The sequence below is a fragment of the Centruroides sculpturatus genome, unplaced genomic scaffold (genome assembly GCF_000671375.1).
Source record: "Centruroides sculpturatus isolate CEXI.00-Female unplaced genomic scaffold, Cexi_2.0 scaffold43, whole genome shotgun sequence".
NCBI classification, from domain to species: domain Eukaryota; kingdom Metazoa; phylum Arthropoda; class Arachnida; order Scorpiones; family Buthidae; genus Centruroides; species Centruroides sculpturatus.
In genome coordinates this window covers 1,003,441-1,017,658 of record NW_019384334.1, presented here as the reverse complement: position 1 = coordinate 1,017,658, position 14,218 = coordinate 1,003,441, and the positions used below count along the sequence as shown (strand labels likewise).

Genomic DNA, 14,218 nt, shown 5'->3' with positions numbered 1-14,218 from the left:
ATATATATATATAAATTTAAATAATACGTTTTAAAAAATTTCAATTTTTAATAAAAGTAAAATTTTTTAAATCGTACTATTTAAATTTTTATTAAGTTTCAAGTTATGTTATATTTCTCTTTATAAAAGTTGCATTTATTTTTTAAGTAAAATTTTTGTTTTTCACATAATTATAATCGAAAAACATCAAAGGAAATTCTGAGTAAGAAAGAGGTGGAGAATTCTTTATTTTTAATTAAAAACAAAGGAAATTAATACATCCGATCATATTTTTACACAATGAATTTGTTATAAATATTTCTGTTAATAAATTTTTAATAAACTTATTTGAAAAATTTTTAAACAATACGTGTAAATTTTAATATTTTTTAAAAAACTAGCATAAGTTTACAGGCGGTTTTTACAATTTCTCTTCAGTTATAATTAATTTAATAAATAGGGTATTAGTGTAAGTCGAAAGCAGAAGTTTTCTCTGCGTATTTGTTTCGCTAGTTTTAATTATCAGTCGAATTATCTTAAATTCGCAAAGCATAGATTATTATTTTTCATTCGAACGATTTTACTTAACAAGCAAAATTAAATAGGAAACATTCTTTAGAAAACCACTTTGTTTTCTATTTCAAATAGAATAAAAAATTATGCATATCACCACTTTCCAATTACAGAAAAATGTTGCTGTCCGTGAAAGATTGGATTAGAAGAAGAAACACTAACAACATTCAGAAACTCCCCTTGTGGACCTAAGACTAAATATAACGAGGTATCCCATGAGATCACCTATTACACAACACGAATATTAGGCACGATCTTCGCACGATGCTTATATACTAATTTAAAGCAAATGCAAATTTCTTCATCGCGAGTTCAGGACAGAAATCTAAATGTTTCGATAAAACGGCTTTGCTTAGTGAATAAATAATTTAGTAAATGGCAAAATATATGATTATATTTAATAGGCAGAAAAGTACCACTGACTACATCCACAGTTCACTGCAGTATAAATGTCCTATTAACATAAAGTGTATCATAGAAAAAGTTTATAGTGGTGTCTTTAAAATCCTAGACATGATAAAATCGTGGCCCTTTGTTATAGAATTTTTTTCTGTTTTAAATTAAGTGAACAAATTAAACAAATATACTGATAAACATCAATAATGTAAAAGTTAAAAACTTTTTGTTATAAATTCTTATTGCCTATTATAATATATTTTTATGTTTGGATCTCCTGGATGCATGCTATTTAATACTGAACAAGTCCTATATTAAAATGGTCTTAGGCATAACTACAGTTAGACATGATAAGACACTGCATCCATTTCTAGTATGACGCTGGATTTAGAGATCAAGTTTCGTCTAAAAAACTTCTAAAACCGTATGTTGTTACATTTCTTCGTAGATTCTAAACTGCCTTTACATTTTAATAAAAATCAAGTTACTTTTTTTCTTTGTTACATGACTTCTGTCATTTACGGTAACATCTCTTTAGGCTTAATTTTACCATTATTCTTCATCTATAGTGTTTGTGACAGCTAGAAACAGCTAATCACTTTTTCTGTCTGAATATTTTGACTTCTATTTTTCTGAGAAAAGATGCTTTCCTTCATCCAAAATTTTAATGAAATTTTCTTTCTGTACATTTATTGTTTTATAATTTGACAAACAACAAATAATAAACAAAATTTTTTATTGTTGTTTAAATTGAAAAACAATATAGCGAAAACGAAATTTTGAAACTGTTATTGAAATGTTTGATACCCGAATTCTAATTACAACAAAAATGATATTGGACTACAATTCAACAATGTAAGATTATTAGTTTTGGAAATTATTCCTTAAGGAATCGTTGGCGAAATTCTTTACTTAGACAATAAATACTTAAAGTAAAAAATCCTTAGGAATATAAATAAAGAAAATTAATTACATTTTTAACGTATTTTCCCTCTTAAACCAATGGTTATAAATTATATCGCATTTCTCACGCTTGATTTCATACCTCACTTACATTTTTTTTTAATTTATGAATAAACAAAGTATTTTGATTCAAGGATTTTAATATTTATCACTTTTATGATATTTCTATAATATATATATATAAACTCTTTCCGTCTTGTGGGCACATAAGAGGCCTCTTTTGGCAAGCTCATTATGAGTTCGGCCAGGCCCAAAATGGGGCGACCAGGTAGTGAGGGACGGGGCCCTACGTATTCAGACGGACCACTAACCGAAAAATTACTAGGGTTATTCGACCGTCCGAATTCGATTCCGGATCTCCCAGAGCGATAGGCTGCCTTAGGCTGCCTTTCGGCAGCCTATCGCTCTGGGACACCACTGAAATCGACCTTGACCTGTCAGTCATTCGGCCGTCAATATATATATATTAATAATTTAACAAATAACGCTAATAACGTTCTTCAGTATGTGACATAATATAATATTAACAATATATTCAAATGTTTTTGCTTGCAACACTTGTATAAATAAACCACAAATAATTATAATAGCTTATTTCAAAAATCGAATTTCATCATTTGAATTTATAATTACGAAAAATCGAAATCAATGCTTTCCCCCCACATTAAAAACGACAATAAATAAGTATTTCATGTCTTCTTAATTAAGTTATACATGAAATTCTATTTTCCTTTGCTTAAATTATAAATGTAATTCTGAATTGATGAGGAGGGTTCACCTAATCTTCTTACGATATCTAAATCGTTTCGAAAGATTTAATTATATTGATAGCTGAAAACGTTTTATAAAATTCTGTTAAATAAACTTTAGTTAATTAGTAACATTTATATGGAATTTATAAATGTAATTTAATTTATATATAGTAATTTAAATAATAAATTAATTAAAAGCAATTTAAATTACAGTAATATAAATTTAATTTTAATATTTATATAGTAATTAATGTATAGAATTTTGCTGTATGATGTTTTCAATTAAAGTACAAATTTAATTGTCAAGATTCTAATTTTGATATGTCTTCTCTATTCTTTTTATCTATTTATTGAAACAGTATCTAATAATTACATTAAAACAATATACCTTTGTTTGATAAATGGTATTTCTTTTTAATACACCATATACTGAATTTCTAGTAATGTGTCAGTATTCATTTAAAAATGATATTTTTAAATTATATTTAAAAATATCATTTTTAAATGAATACTGACACATTTAAAACACTAAAAATTTTATACATAAATGATACTACAAGTATTTCTATTTATTAAAAAAAATTTATATAAGTAATCTCCAATTCATATGAGCAAGTTAAATATACTGTCACAATGCATTACTATCCAATCAATATTTAAATAAAGTTAGTTTTCCACTTATTGAGTACACATGAAAGTGTATTTTAAAGCAGTTATTAAATGTTGTTTTCCTTTACGAAGTTATATATAATATTAATTAGAATGAAAACAAAATTAATGGCGAATAGAGAAAAATAATTAAAAATAATAATTTTTTTTATTTTTATTTTACTCTTTTAGTTTAATTAGAAATTATATTATTGATAAACATTTCTTTCAGTTTTGCCAAGAACAAACAAACAATTTAGAAGATAATTCAGATCATTACATAAATAATAAGAAATTATCATATTTGTTATTAACATTAGAAAACAAAAACTTGTTTAATTAGTATTACTTCAGTAGTGATATTTCCTGTAATTGTATATCTTATATACTGTATATCCATAATATGAATACTATTTAACTATTTCATTTTTTAATTTGAAAATTTATCAAATTTCTACGTACTGAGATGAAAACAATTCATCTCCTTTCAACTACTTATGCAATACATTACTTTCAAAGTTGTCATTTAAAATTTTTTAGAACTATTCCACTTTTTTATCTTTAAATATTAACATAATAACCAGCAAATTTCTTTTACTAAAGTATACTTTCTGTACTAAAGATAAAAAGGGCACTTCAGAACATTGCTAAAAAAAAACTACTTCATTCATACAATTATATGCAATAAATATTCGTAACATCTTTTTCAATAACTGAAACTTGTTTCGATGTCTTGAAACAATTGTAAAAATAAACAAGAGAAATAATATTTTAATGTACCAATAAATATTATCAGCAGATCTACCTGTCACGAAAAATGTCATTTTTTTTTTGTTTTACTATTTTAAAAACACAAAGGACCTATATCATGTTTCATATCCTTTATGTTTATTACTGGGTTTATTTTCCGTCTAGAATTGCTAAAGAACAAAAAAAAAAAATCATAATTCCTTGTAAGCTTTCAGTCTTGCAGTCGACTAGCAATAAATTTCCTTACCATTGTCTGATACTTTTAATATCCAGTTCTTTTATTTAAGTTCCGGAGCAAAATAAATTCCACCAACTTCCAACTTTTAATGCTATTTGTTTCTTTATTAAAAAACTAATAATTTTCATTTTCATTTTCATAAATATTCTTTTCATATGTAAAAAAATAAATATAATTTCTATATACTTCGAAAAGATTTATTATAACTGTGAATAAAACTTCAGAAACTCTATACATAATTTACATTTATCGAGAGAGTTGCTGATATGCAAGAGATTAACACGAAAGAGAAGCAGACAGAGAGAAAGACAGGAAGATGAACGGTATCAACTTTACCAAGAACAGTCTTAATTACACGGAAACCCAACCACTGACAAAACTCTTTAGTTGAAAAGTACGGATAATGGGCACAAGGCCAACAAGGCTTCCAATTTCATAATATTGTTTCAAGTTTTAAACAAAATGGATTTTATTTATATAAAACAATATCCGAACATTATGGAAGCTTTTATGAAAATTGAAAAAAACTAATTTGTTAATTAAAATTTTAGCTGTACTATAAAATTAAGTAGTATAATATTTTTCCTTCAGACTAATTCTAATCATCATTCATTTTCACTTAAAAAAAATTGTTAAACTTCGGAAAAAAATTCTGAAAATTTAATCAAATTATATAATTATTATATATTTGAACAATTCATAAATTTAAACTTTTGAATCTTACGAAAGTATAAAACTACATTTTTAATTTCGTAGAACCTCGTTTTACGACCTGTCAGGTTTTAGATTTTATATTAAACATATTATTGCTACGCCGTATATTTTGTTTGCCGTTTTTATAAAAATTATATATTTCTATTGTATAATTAAAATTGTTATCCTGGAACGTAATCTCAATTTGTGCTACTGAACTTGTGTTAAATATAGCACGTTTCGCTTTACGACGGATATAACTATCCGTCGTAAAGCGAAACGTGCTGTTTTCATAAATAATACTTAAATCTCTAATAATAAAATTTAACTCTTCCTGCAGCGTTTTCAGTTTATATCGAATCACGTCCTTCCAATTTAAAAATATGTTTATTAATTCAGCCACTAGAGGAGCTTTTGTATTATTTGCTTGACATGTTCATCCGCATAAAAATTAATTCTTTAGCCCAAATTTAGCACAAAATTAGTTATAATTAAAAAAAATCAATTGATACAATAAATGAAATTACAAAATTAAAAAAGGATTAATAATTTTCGTTGCTAAAATTATTAATTATTATTTTAAAAACCAATTAAAATAAATTAAATATGCGTTTAAAATATTTGAATTCAGGAATAAATGTAAACATTCATAAAGTACATGACCTCTAATTTTAAACTAATATACAATTTAGTTAATTAAAAGGCAAGAATAAGATATGGCGTGCTTAGAACGGAAATGGTTTAATTTTATGTTTAAAAATACTTTTGCTTCTTGCTAAAAAATGGTGAGTAGAATTAAAAATATATTTTAGTAGATCGATTTCACATTAAGGCTAGAAATCCCTTTTATATAAATGCGTAAATTTTTGTCTATAAGAGAATTAAAAAGAGAACTGTAAACTGACTGGAGTGCAAATTACTAGTTTGAATACAAAACGGTCATCAAAAGTACTAGAAAAAATCTATGACAATCTCTACTTGAGGATCCTAAAACGTGGTTTAGCACACAAATTACTATTATTGTTGGACAAACGCGGTCTTTAGAACTTGGAAATCTTTTTCGTGTTTAGCACTCTTAATTCTAGAGTGGAATTCCAGAAGTGATCATATAATGTGCCGTCTGCAGATTGAATGAGGAAAATAAGCATCTCGACTTCTCCGTTGCATTTGCTCTTTATTTTGAATTTGCAAATTCCTCTATCATCATTTCCTTATGAAAGTACTTTGAATAAAGAAACGGCTCTTCATGCTTTCAGCTATACAGTGCATTAACCTTAGTGTTAAATGCATTTTGGATATACGACAAATGTCAACTGAAGTATAAGCCTAACTGCTGACACTTAATGGGAGAGAGAAGTTCTTTCTGTTTGATTCTTTTCATAGCCGCCCTTTTCTTTACAGGATTCTTTCATCTTTTCTTTTCGGTAAGTAATCGGAAAATAGGAACAAATCTTGACAAAAACTGATATAAACACTTTTAAAAGAAGAAAGAAAAACAAAAAATAAAGATACTGAACTTATATTGATGTTAGAATGATTTTATACGCGCCAGTAATTAGTCCACGAATANTCATTTTTTTTTTGTTTTACTATTTTAAAAACACAAAGGACCTATATCATGTTTCATATCCTTTATGTTTATTACTGGGTTTATTTTCCGTCTAGAATTGCTAAAGAACAAAAAAAAAATCATAATTCCTTGTAAGCTTTCAGTCTTGCAGTCGACTAGCAATAAATTTCCTTACCATTGTCTGATACTTTTAATATCCAGTTCTTTTATTTAAGTTCCGGAGCAAAATAAATTCCACCAACTTCCAACTTTTAATGCTATTTGTTTCTTTATTAAAAAACTAATAATTTTCATTTTCATTTTCATAAATATTCTTTTCATATGTAAAAAAATAAATATAATTTCTATATACTTCGAAAAGATTTATTATAACTGTGAATAAAACTTCAGAAACTCTATACATAATTTACATTTATCGAGAGAGTTGCTGATATGCAAGAGATTAACACGAAAGAGAAGCAGACAGAGAGAAAGACAGGAAGATGAACGGTATCAACTTTACCAAGAACAGTCTTAATTACACGGAAACCCAACCACTGACAAAACTCTTTAGTTGAAAAGTACGGATAATGGGCACAAGGCCAACAAGGCTTCCAATTTCATAATATTGTTTCAAGTTTTAAACAAAATGGATTTTATTTATATAAAACAATATCCGAACATTATGGAAGCTTTTATGAAAATTGAAAAAAACTAATTTGTTAATTAAAATTTTAGCTGTACTATAAAATTAAGTAGTATAATATTTTTCCTTCAGACTAATTCTAATCATCATTCATTTTCACTTAAAAAAAATTGTTAAACTTCGGAAAAAAATTCTGAAAATTTAATCAAATTATATAATTATTATATATTTGAACAATTCATAAATTTAAACTTTTGAATCTTACGAAAGTATAAAACTACATTTTTAATTTCGTAGAACCTCGTTTTACGACCTGTCAGGTTTTAGATTTTATATTAAACATATTATTGCTACGCCGTATATTTTGTTTGCCGTTTTTATAAAAATTATATATTTCTATTGTATAATTAAAATTGTTATCCTGGAACGTAATCTCAATTTGTGCTACTGAACTTGTGTTAAATATAGCACGTTTCGCTTTACGACGGATATAACTATCCGTCGTAAAGCGAAACGTGCTGTTTTCATAAATAATACTTAAATCTCTAATAATAAAATTTAACTCTTCCTGCAGCGTTTTCAGTTTATATCGAATCACGTCCTTCCAATTTAAAAATATGTTTATTAATTCAGCCACTAGAGGAGCTTTTGTATTATTTGCTTGACATGTTCATCCGCATAAAAATTAATTCTTTAGCCCAAATTTAGCACAAAATTAGTTATAATTAAAAAAAATCAATTGATACAATAAATGAAATTACAAAATTAAAAAAGGATTAATAATTTTCGTTGCTAAAATTATTAATTATTATTTTAAAAACCAATTAAAATAAATTAAATATGCGTTTAAAATATTTGAATTCAGGAATAAATGTAAACATTCATAAAGTACATGACCTCTAATTTTAAACTAATATACAATTTAGTTAATTAAAAGGCAAGAATAAGATATGGCGTGCTTAGAACGGAAATGGTTTAATTTTATGTTTAAAAATACTTTTGCTTCTTGCTAAAAAATGGTGAGTAGAATTAAAAATATATTTTAGTAGATCGATTTCACATTAAGGCTAGAAATCCCTTTTATATAAATGCGTAAATTTTTGTCTATAAGAGAATTAAAAAGAGAACTGTAAACTGACTGGAGTGCAAATTACTAGTTTGAATACAAAACGGTCATCAAAAGTACTAGAAAAAATCTATGACAATCTCTACTTGAGGATCCTAAAACGTGGTTTAGCACACAAATTACTATTATTGTTGGACAAACGCGGTCTTTAGAACTTGGAAATCTTTTTCGTGTTTAGCACTCTTAATTCTAGAGTGGAATTCCAGAAGTGATCATATAATGTGCCGTCTGCAGATTGAATGAGGAAAATAAGCATCTCGACTTCTCCGTTGCATTTGCTCTTTATTTTGAATTTGCAAATTCCTCTATCATCATTTCCTTATGAAAGTACTTTGAATAAAGAAACGGCTCTTCATGCTTTCAGCTATACAGTGCATTAACCTTAGTGTTAAATGCATTTTGGATATACGACAAATGTCAACTGAAGTATAAGCCTAACTGCTGACACTTAATGGGAGAGAGAAGTTCTTTCTGTTTGATTCTTTTCATAGCCGCCCTTTTCTTTACAGGATTCTTTCATCTTTTCTTTTCGGTAAGTAATCGGAAAATAGGAACAAATCTTGACAAAAACTGATATAAACACTTTTAAAAGAAGAAAGAAAAACAAAAAATAAAGATACTGAACTTATATTGATGTTAGAATGATTTTATACGCGCCAGTAATTAGTCCACGAATACAGTCAATTAATTATATCTATTAATTGATTTCAAAATTATTTATTGAAATAAAGAATTAAAATCAACAAATCTAAGCAGATCATATATTTTTAACCAATTATAACCAATAATTCTCAAATTCCGTCCATTTTAATTTATTCATATAAAATAACTTGTTTTAATAAATTAATTATTATTTATGATTTTAAAAAGAATTAAACTTTAAAATTAATTATTTCCTATTCGCTCATAAACAACTATACAGCATGATTAAATATTAGTATTTATAATCTCGTTTTTAATGTAGACTAAGTAAATATGCTCTTGTTTTGAATATAATTTATGAAATTTATAAAATAAAATATTTAATTATATTTAAAATTTAACATTTATTTTAATGTATAATTTACTTTTTTAATTTAAAAGTTACAGTCAAAATATAAAAAAATAAAAGAAAAAAGTTCAGTTAGCTGATCCAATAACATAACAAAAAGTTATATCCATTACTTATAAATTTTTGTAAAAAAAATAACAAATTTTACTTCAAAAATATATTTTCACTCGATCAGTCAAGTATTGATCTATATTTTAACCGAAGTATATAGAAAAGGGATCTTCCCAGATGCATAGAAGATTCGGAATTTCTATTTGTGTATCGAGTTAGATAGCAGAAATGAGTTTATATTTGACACCATACAAAATTTCAAAATTTATTTATATAAAGTAAGTTTTATAAATTCGAATTTCAGTAATAATTTAAATTTATAATGCTTTGAATCATTCTAACAAATTAGGTAATCTAATCTTTACATTTGGATAATGTTGCTAAAACTATTAAAATAAAATTTAGATCCATCAACTGAATAATGGACAATTTAATTAATAAAATTAAAGTTGTTAAATATTTTCAATTATTTTATCTTATTTCACAACATTAGAATAAAATATTTTACGAGCAAAGTCTATTAATTCGTTTACTGATATTTAAATAGTACGAGAAAGTTTCAATAATTTTCTTAAAATAGCACAAATAAAAATATTTTCTAAATATTTTGATAACAAATAAAACTTTCTTACCAAGAAAACTGAGGAAAATTATAGATATTATCTCAAGTAATTAGCATAGACTCGTTACGCATTTATTTTACTCCTCATTTGATAGAATATTATGTAAATGTGTGAGGGATACAACCACTTGAAAAATTCGATTTATCATAACCTTGTTAGTTGTCATCATTGTAAAATAATACTTAAAAATAAAAGAAAAATAAACTTTATCTAAATTTTAATATTTTACAGACATTTTTTAGATAAACATTTGCATACCCATAAATGTATCCAAGACATTTTAAATNAAATCTTGACAAAAACTGATATAAACACTTTTAAAAGAAGAAAGAAAAACAAAAAATAAAGATACTGAACTTATATTGATGTTAGAATGATTTTATACGCGCCAGTAATTAGTCCACGAATACAGTCAATTAATTATATCTATTAATTGATTTCAAAATTATTTATTGAAATAAAGAATTAAAATCAACAAATCTAAGCAGATCATATATTTTTAACCAATTATAACCAATAATTCTCAAATTCCGTCCATTTTAATTTATTCATATAAAATAACTTGTTTTAATAAATTAATTATTATTTATGATTTTAAAAAGAATTAAACTTTAAAATTAATTATTTCCTATTCGCTCATAAACAACTATACAGCATGATTAAATATTAGTATTTATAATCTCGTTTTTAATGTAGACTAAGTAAATATGCTCTTGTTTTGAATATAATTTATGAAATTTATAAAATAAAATATTTAATTATATTTAAAATTTAACATTTATTTTAATGTATAATTTACTTTTTTAATTTAAAAGTTACAGTCAAAATATAAAAAAATAAAAGAAAAAAGTTCAGTTAGCTGATCCAATAACATAACAAAAAGTTATATCCATTACTTATAAATTTTTGTAAAAAAAATAACAAATTTTACTTCAAAAATATATTTTCACTCGATCAGTCAAGTATTGATCTATATTTTAACCGAAGTATATAGAAAAGGGATCTTCCCAGATGCATAGAAGATTCGGAATTTCTATTTGTGTATCGAGTTAGATAGCAGAAATGAGTTTATATTTGACACCATACAAAATTTCAAAATTTATTTATATAAAGTAAGTTTTATAAATTCGAATTTCAGTAATAATTTAAATTTATAATGCTTTGAATCATTCTAACAAATTAGGTAATCTAATCTTTACATTTGGATAATGTTGCTAAAACTATTAAAATAAAATTTAGATCCATCAACTGAATAATGGACAATTTAATTAATAAAATTAAAGTTGTTAAATATTTTCAATTATTTTATCTTATTTCACAACATTAGAATAAAATATTTTACGAGCAAAGTCTATTAATTCGTTTACTGATATTTAAATAGTACGAGAAAGTTTCAATAATTTTCTTAAAATAGCACAAATAAAAATATTTTCTAAATATTTTGATAACAAATAAAACTTTCTTACCAAGAAAACTGAGGAAAATTATAGATATTATCTCAAGTAATTAGCATAGACTCGTTACGCATTTATTTTACTCCTCATTTGATAGAATATTATGTAAATGTGTGAGGGATACAACCACTTGAAAAATTCGATTTATCATAACCTTGTTAGTTGTCATCATTGTAAAATAATACTTAAAAATAAAAGAAAAATAAACTTTATCTAAATTTTAATATTTTACAGACATTTTTTAGATAAACATTTGCATACCCATAAATGTATCCAAGACATTTTAAATTTTCATTTAGTTAATAAATATATGAATATTATAAGCATTTTAGAAAACTAATTTTAATAATAAAAAAGACTCATAATTCATAATTTCCATTACGAATTATTAATACTACTAAAAAGGGTTTAAATATGCGTAGTTAATTATATAATATAGAGTTTTTTTTTTAATTTAATTTGTAATATAACTTAGTAGATACCATTTGTTATAAAGATTCCATCAAATAATTTGAATTACTTTTCTGTGTATATTTTATTTTAACATTTTATTAAAACGTTTAATAGATTCGAAAAATACAAACTTAATATTATGAAAGAATGAATAGTACAAATTAATTTTTTAGTCAGAGTATTTTTAATCATAATAGATAAAAAAATATTCAATTGATGATAGGAAACTCAGACAAAGAATAGGGATTTCTTGCTAAATTAACAAATGAAAAATGATCAATTGTCATATATATTGAAAAAAATTTTTGCAAATTAATGTATGATCAATTTCTTTAGTTAAATTATTAAATTGTTTAATAGTATATTGAAATAAAAACCTCTTATTTCCTCATTTATCGTATAAGTTATTGACATTTAATTAATTACACGTTTATTATTAATTTTAATTAAGCCTTAAAATAACTATAATTTGAGTAGTAAAAATACCACTAGTAGCTGTATTTATATTTATTGAACTAATGAATAATTAAAACCTCGATAATTTTGATAATTTAAGATTAAAATTGTGAATTAATAAAAATATTAAACAAAAATAATAAAAATCATTTTTAAGGCAGAAATGTTTAATAAAACTAAATATTACTTAAAAGTTTTTAACATTCAAGGAAAAGCAATAAAAATTCTTTTATAATGTCCCAATTGAACATAATTTTATTCGGAAAAATGTTAGACTCGTGTCCCAAATATTAATCTTCATTTCCAAGTATTCCAAACCTAACTAGAAGGAATAATTTAAGTTAACTGTAATCCAGTTTTCTTTCCTTTTCGATATTGATTTGGTTTAAAAGAAAGTTTGAGAGCAAAAAATCTTTAATTTTTTTCTGCATCAGTTATTTTCGTATCTTCATAAAAGATGGCCTTGCCAATGCGTATTAGAATGAAGTTATAAAAAAAGGGGGCAATTCTCTTTTTCTCCTTCAAATCCTTCTCGATATATATACAGAAAACAGATATTTCCTCTGTAAGATGCTTCTTCAGTTTAGATAAGGTTCCGCTAGAAACCTCGCGGGAATTTTGAGAGATACACCGATTTCCCATTGGCCAATCTCTGTAGAAACAGGTAGAGTGCCATTTGGTAAGCCGGAGCCACTTTTATTCCTATATCCAATTTATGCCATCCAGGCCTACATTTGCTTACTAATATTAGGATATAATAACTCGCAGTGTATAATGTTCGATATTAAATGTCAATCAGATGAAATAACGACTACATTAATAGATTCAGTCAAAATTAATCTTATTCAATACGTATCTGCAGGTATTACTAATAAAAATTAATTTGAAATATCTTTAACTTTTAATAAAATATAAGACAATTTAATCAATAACCAATTAAATTTTTTTATTAGTTATTTGTCTTCTCTTCATATTTAGTTAATTTAATAATAATTATTCTGGCTTAAGAAAATATAAACTTGCTTCAACAATCAAAGTAGAATATAAAAAATATCTTTAAATTTTTTAATTTATTTTTGTTTTTCATATAAAAATTAGTATGTTAACTAAATGCGATATTTAAAATTAAACTAAATTCATTACATTAACAGCTACTCAACGAAACATATATCCATTTAAAACATAATACATTATATTAAGAATTTTTTAATCATTCTAAAGGTTAGATAGAATTTTATATAATCCTGAACTAAGGTAAGAATATAAACGCTTTCAAGTTAACCTGAGGGTGATTACCTTGTTTAAGTCAAAAAGTATCTTCTCGTATTACAAAATGATAAATGACATGCTATAAGTTTTAAACTACATCTGAGATATTCGAACAAATTAAATTAACTTCTGCTTATTAAGTATACTTAATTACTATTCTACCATTAAAATCAATGCTTAATATATTAAGAGAAAGGACGGTTTTGAAGATATTCCATTTTCATTGAATTAATTGTTCGAAAATATAATACGAAACTATATTGTATACATTAAAATATATTAAATTATTTATTTTGAAGATCAATAGATTCGCTATTTAACAAATAAATAAAATTTGGAGTAAAATAAATAAATTTACAATATACGTTACCATTTTTTAATGTAAAGTTATAATTAAATATTATATTTTTAATTAACTGTAAAAATAAAATAATTCTATTTGTTAATTTTAGAAGAGCTTAAAATAAGTGTAAGGCATTTAATATATATACTGCTTTTATATTTTAATAATATATTTTTTTATAAATAATTGTTACCTTTTAATTCAC

General features: G+C 24.4%; 1 protein-coding gene across 1 annotated transcript in view; it reads right to left on the bottom strand.

The window, feature by feature from the left end:
- LOC111631473 (nephrin-like) overlaps positions 1-14,218 on the bottom strand; it is a 176,490-nt gene that overhangs the window by 161,484 nt on the left and 788 nt on the right. The window lies entirely within an intron of this gene.